The sequence below is a fragment of the Plectropomus leopardus genome, chromosome 14 (genome assembly GCF_026936395.1).
Source record: "Plectropomus leopardus strain MGB_pleo_1.0 chromosome 14, ASM2693639v1, whole genome shotgun sequence".
NCBI classification, from domain to species: Eukaryota; Metazoa; Chordata; class Actinopteri; order Perciformes; family Serranidae; genus Plectropomus; species Plectropomus leopardus.
The window spans coordinates 19,192,821-19,198,820 of NC_142189.1; positions in this window are offsets into that span (position 1 = coordinate 19,192,821).

Here is a 6,000-nt window from a genome sequence, read left to right on the forward strand (position 1 = left end):
ATAGTGCTCTTCCCCTCGCGTAAATTAAGTAACAACCCTCAGAAGCAAACACAAGACACATTTGTCTCTCCTGTTTTTAATATAGTAAACTTGGCAGCAATTTCTTTTTTTATCTCCCGGCAAATTGGGCTGCCGTGGCACGGTGGCACATATTGGACGACGGTGTTAATTCCTCACTATTTCTGTCTTGTGTGGTTAGTCACTATTTGTTACGGGAGACTGCTTCTTTTTTTTCTTCTAACTGCACTGATATTTTGCTGTAAATCAGGCCCTCCTGTCTTTATCCACACCCAAGGTCAAACACCTCACGCAGGACTCTCACTTTTCATTCACGCAATTTGACCTCGTGAAACAAAAGCATCACATTTTTTCGTGTTTTCCAGCTTTCCGCGAGCTTTGTGGCACTAACATTACACAATTCAGGCTGTATGCCATGCAGTTTGAAGAGGATTATGATTATATCAGCCCTATTTACTATTTCATGTGGCTCTCGATGATACTTTGTACTCAGCCTACTCAGCTTATTACTTTCTCAATGAATAACAAATGAGTTGTCAAATAAAAGACAAATAAACACAGGCTAAAGAGAGGCTGGTACAAATATTTTATTAGAACATGTGAGGGGGAAATAGGTTTGGAAAATCAAGCATTAAATTCAAACATTAAGAGTGTACCTCTTTGAGCCGCTGATGCCCTCTTTCTCTCATCTGCTCTTACAGAGGCATGTGGCGTCCTGCCTACTCATCCAAACAAGGGGACAAATTACTTTAATTATGGAGTAATTGCAGAGTCTTGTGTTAATTAAATCTTTATCAGTTCAAGTAAGTGGATTTCTCCCACATGGAAACCATGCAGAGACGTGCTGTCTTGCTCTTCCCCCCTCCTGCTCTGTCTAAATTTCCAACACCACAGTCTGAGACCATCTTTTATTCCCGCTCTCACCCGTCTCCCCCTCTCTCTCTCTCACCCCTGGGTCTCACACTGAAATGATTGGGATTAGCATCATTTGGAGAAGGGGGGGGGGTGATGGGTTGTTTCACCAACTCTGTCAGTAACCAGCTGTTTCTTCATAAAATACCATAACAAACATGATAGCACCGGCGTGAGGGAGTGTCCTCCGCTGGAAAATGAGATACAAGATTTATCTGAGGTTCCTGGTGTTTGACAAAATTGAATCCTCTCATTTTAATTGCTCTCGACTAGGTGTGCTGCTCCGGGCGATGGAAACAGGAGCTCTGTATGTTGTCCCTTGTTCTCTTCAGACTATTATGTTCCATTGTGCAAAATGCCGATTATGATTTGCTTTATCCTTGTCATCTATCTTATTTAGGATCATTTAGGTAGCCACATGTTACAAAGGAACAGCAGTCAGCCCTGTTATTACGTGTGTTTGAGTCCCCTGCTTGTTGTAATGAGAACAGGATCACAGAGGAGAATTAATCTCTCTGAAGACTTATTCACTGGTTCAAGGCCTCGCTGCATTTTAGAGAAAGTGCAGGGAAATTGAGTTGTTTTGTTGATTTTCGTCGGCCCAGCATTTGATTCTAGGTTTGGAATATTAATGCAAACTTGCCATGTGTCTTGCAGCTTGTGCTTAACTGTTTTTGCCCAGAATGCTGCCCTTTGGTTTTCTGACACGACCAGGGACGTGGCACCAAAAATGTTTGGCCCTGTGCATAAGTAGTTTCTGTGCATCAAATAAAAATAATGGAGCCAACAACTGTACCCAAACATGATGCACACAACATTGATATTTGTGAATCGGCTCTGGCTGTGTTTTAAGACAAATTCTGGTGTAAGACAAAGAGGTCAGGGCGTCGTCTCATGTCACATCATCGGGGTACAGGACGTGTGTTGAAATCTGGTCCGCACCTGCTTTATTTTAATGAAGCGTCTGCAGTCGGCCTAGGGTCACAATACATCTTTTTTTTTTTTTTTAAAGATGATTTTTGGGCTTTTTATGCCTTTATTCCATAGGACAGGTTGAGCGTGAAGGGGGGGGGGTGAAATTTAAATACAATACTGCAATTACTGAAAGTCTTTAACAAAAGACCATAAACAAATGCATCAATATGGAAACGTTATGTTGTACATCAGCCGCCATCCAATTGAGTGTACCAAAAAAGTTCTGTCAGGCCAAGTGCACCCAAAAACGCAAAAAAGAATCCACCTTAACAGTGCCTGAGCGGACACCATCCCTTTATTTCTAGTGTCGTCTGCTGTTACCCTCCAACACCAAAGCTCCACTTGCACTATGCATACGTCACACCCCCCAGCTCTGATGGGGTCAAAGACCATGTCCCAGCTATAAGCTGTTTAAAGATGAACGAAGTGTCCTCACTTACTCTCACTGTACAAAAATGAAACCAAAATATTCCAGGCATGGCCGCTGCCGTCTCGAACTGGTGATGTGATATGGAGCCTGACTGTGCGCAGTAGACATCTCTGCAGTATCAAGTGCCAGCACGCTGACTGCCACACACAGCTGTCCATCGTGAAGTCAAGCCCCCTTTTAATAGCATCAAACACCTAATTCAAACCAAACTTAGCTAAACGAAAGGAACACTTGAACAAACATCAGGGTGATGAGAACTACCTAAAATGACAGAGACCATCTTTGGGAAAAAACTGTAACTTTGAGGTTTTAGTTTTGCCCACATCCCATCTGCTAGGGGGAGGCCCTCCCACTGGGGTCATGGGTAATCAGTCCCATTTTACCCCCCAAAAACGACACACCTGATGGTGACAATTTTACATGTCATGTGTTGTTACATTGCTTATTGTTTTGACTTGTTAAAGTCTACTGAGCATTGTTTCTCTTTACGCTGCCTGCGTCACACCTGCTCAAATGCAAACACCACAGATCTTTCAGCATCTAGTGTGTGAATTTTGGCTTGTGGACACTCTCAGTGAGCTACTGTTTAGCGGTGCGAATGTTTATGGGATGATGAATGGGGTGTAATATGGCTGTGAAGCAGATTCAAAAAGGACTTAACTGGATTACAACTCATTTCAAGGATGCTTAAGGTAAGATTAAAACAGATATGTGGTAAGTGAGGAAAATACAAAATCAAATAGATTGAATTTCACTCAGTGGTCTCGTAAGCCACTTGCTCATGCGTGGCTATATCCTGTGTGTTTTTGTGAGTTTAAAAATCTGATGCTGTTCTATGTGAGACAATGTGTAGATTGTTAGTGTAAAAAAAAAAAATCAGCAAAGGGAAACATACGCACATTTCAAACAACAGTTTTGCTCTGCTGGACCGTCACAATTCACCATTAATGCCCTTTCTTATCTCATGCTACAAATCCCCAGAGCTGGAACATTAGAAGTCTCTAATCACACACACTGGCACACACTGAGTGTGTGTACATGCACTCTAGCCTCACACACATGCACAAACTCACACACCTCACATAGAAAAGATAATGAATTTAATACCACTGCTATTAGAGTCAACTAATGTTTGTTAATAGCCTGGTGCCATATGGAACGAGGGCCTCAACCATGTTGGTAATTCCTCTTTTTGGACAAGCTGTCAATAAAAAGGCCTTGCATTTTGTGGATGCGTGTGGTAGAGAGAGAGATGGAGGGGGGGTTGCTTAATCCAGCAGACTCTCTAATGATTTGTATGTGCCTCGAATGGGAGCTACAGGCCTCTGAATGTACTCGCAGCTGTGTTTTATCTTTCCTATCAGAGCTGAAATATGCTCACATTAGCACTCCATTGAGCATTTGTGCATATGCTGTTCAGTCGGGTGCAAGACTCTGTGTGGTGGTGGTGGTGGGGGTAATGGAAGTAGAGAAAACTTTATGACGTGCCTGATTACTCCCCCTCCACCTCCACCACCTCCCCAAATTCACTCCATCTCCTCCCCATATCCCTCTGGCAGCACTGCAGCCCAGCGGATAACCAAGCGTGGATTAGCAGTGACATCACACTGAAGAGATGGCTGAGCCCGAGTGTGAGGAAGGGTGAGTACTTGGGTGCGTGTGTGTGTGTGTCAGATGGGGTGTGAGCGTTATGTGTGTGTTCAAGACTGATTAGACGATGAGGGTGGTGGTGAGAGGGAAGCGAGGATTAGAGAGCCATCTGAGAGTTGGCTAGGTGCTGACACCACTCCACCTCACCAAGGGCTCAATTTACTGAGGGATCAGACTCATTTATGGTGGGCTGGGATTATTATCAGTTCAATAGGGCAATTTCTTTATTACAGTCACCCTTCAACCTGTGAAATGTGGACACTTGTGAGACATTTACGGGTGGATTTATCTTGTTTCAGTTATAATCTACTTCTTTTCTGCTACAATTAATTGTGTATTAGCAGCAGGTAAAGTAACTGCTCTGGTATGAGTGTTTAAATGGATACCACACGATACAAATATAATGTTTCAGAGGGAAATCAAAGTTTCTTTTTGCTGGCACAGTATCACAAAAAAATGCAACTCCATTCTTTTTAGAAAAGGCTGGTCACAATAAAACATTTATTCTAAATTTTGGATAAATCCATCAATCATTCTTCAACTCCCGGGAGTCTGCAGGGACTATAGCGTGGAGCTTTTTTTTTTTTTTTTAGGCTCCAAATCGGATGAGACAGGCAGCTATGTTTGAGTTTGGGTTTACCTGGAATGTCAACACTCTTAAGCTGGCCCTCTGTATTGAACCCCTTGTAATGCATTGAGCATCATTCACCTGATTCTTCGACAGCACCACAGTCCACTGAGAGAACAGGTTTCCGCTGCATCTACAACAAAACAATAGTCAGGAGAATGACGCATACATTTTGTTACAGTCTTAAACTGAATGTGAAGGACGTTGTGTCTGTGCCATTGAGCCAGGTTTGGGATCTATTGTGCAATAGTCAAAGACTGCAAACAGCTTTCACGGTCCAATTTGCAGAAATTAATAATGCACAAATACATGACCTTCATAATCAAGACTGGAGGTTCATTTTGACCTTTGAAACAACTTGTAGTAAAAACAGTTTCACTGCAGGGTCCATTCAGTAGCTATTCTGATAAAAATGGATGTTAAATGTTCATTCTTCTGTGGTGTTAAAGACTTGCTGTCAGTGGTCTTGTTAGGCATGGGCTTCAAAGGGCTTCAGCTCCTTATGTTTTACTCGCAGCCTCAGATCTAAATATACTGGCTATATATATTTGTCATAAATAAGAATAGACCTTATAATAATAAATGCCTCAGATCTAATAATCAGTAATTCTGTTCATACTTGTATAAATGTAGGCTACTTACATTCCACCACTGTTAACATAAATACATACATTTTTGTTTTTCAACCCTTGCCAATGTATTTCTGATGATAACATTTCTAAAGTGTTCTGTAGGCCTACTAAATACTAATTACAAACAACTACCAATATCCTATATTTTTTATCACAATGCATAGGCAATCTGGAAAGTTTAAGGGTAAATAAGGTACCAGAGTGCATTAAAAACCTTCAAAATAGGAAACAAAAGAAAAAACAAAATAAAACAGAAGCATACCTGAAAGTTAGGTTCCCAATGTCCTCAAATTCTGAAAATACCCCTGCCTGACGTCATCCATAAAATGTAGAATAAGAGTTCAATCCTGACCTTAAAAATATCAGTTGGAAAACTTAGTAGCTACATAATTATTTTATTTTTGTGTGTGGACACTTTTTATATAGCACACATCCATATTAAAGGCCTACTTGTCATAATTATGACAAAGTAATATAAACCAAGGAAGAAATAAAAAGGCATAGGCATGTATCATTTTAGTTATTTGCTGATTAAATTACATTTACCCTACATCCTATTTAGAGGTGTTGTGACAGTAAATGTGGCCATGTGAACAAAAATGATGTGAGATTTCAGCTCATTCTCGACAACTGAGGCACAGTAAATCAGGAAATATTATTATTAGGTTGTGTCAGGTAACAGATCTGTGAAAAAGAAACATCGCGGCAACAAACAGATTTTTTCTAACGACTGCTGTAACTTTAAAGAATGGCGC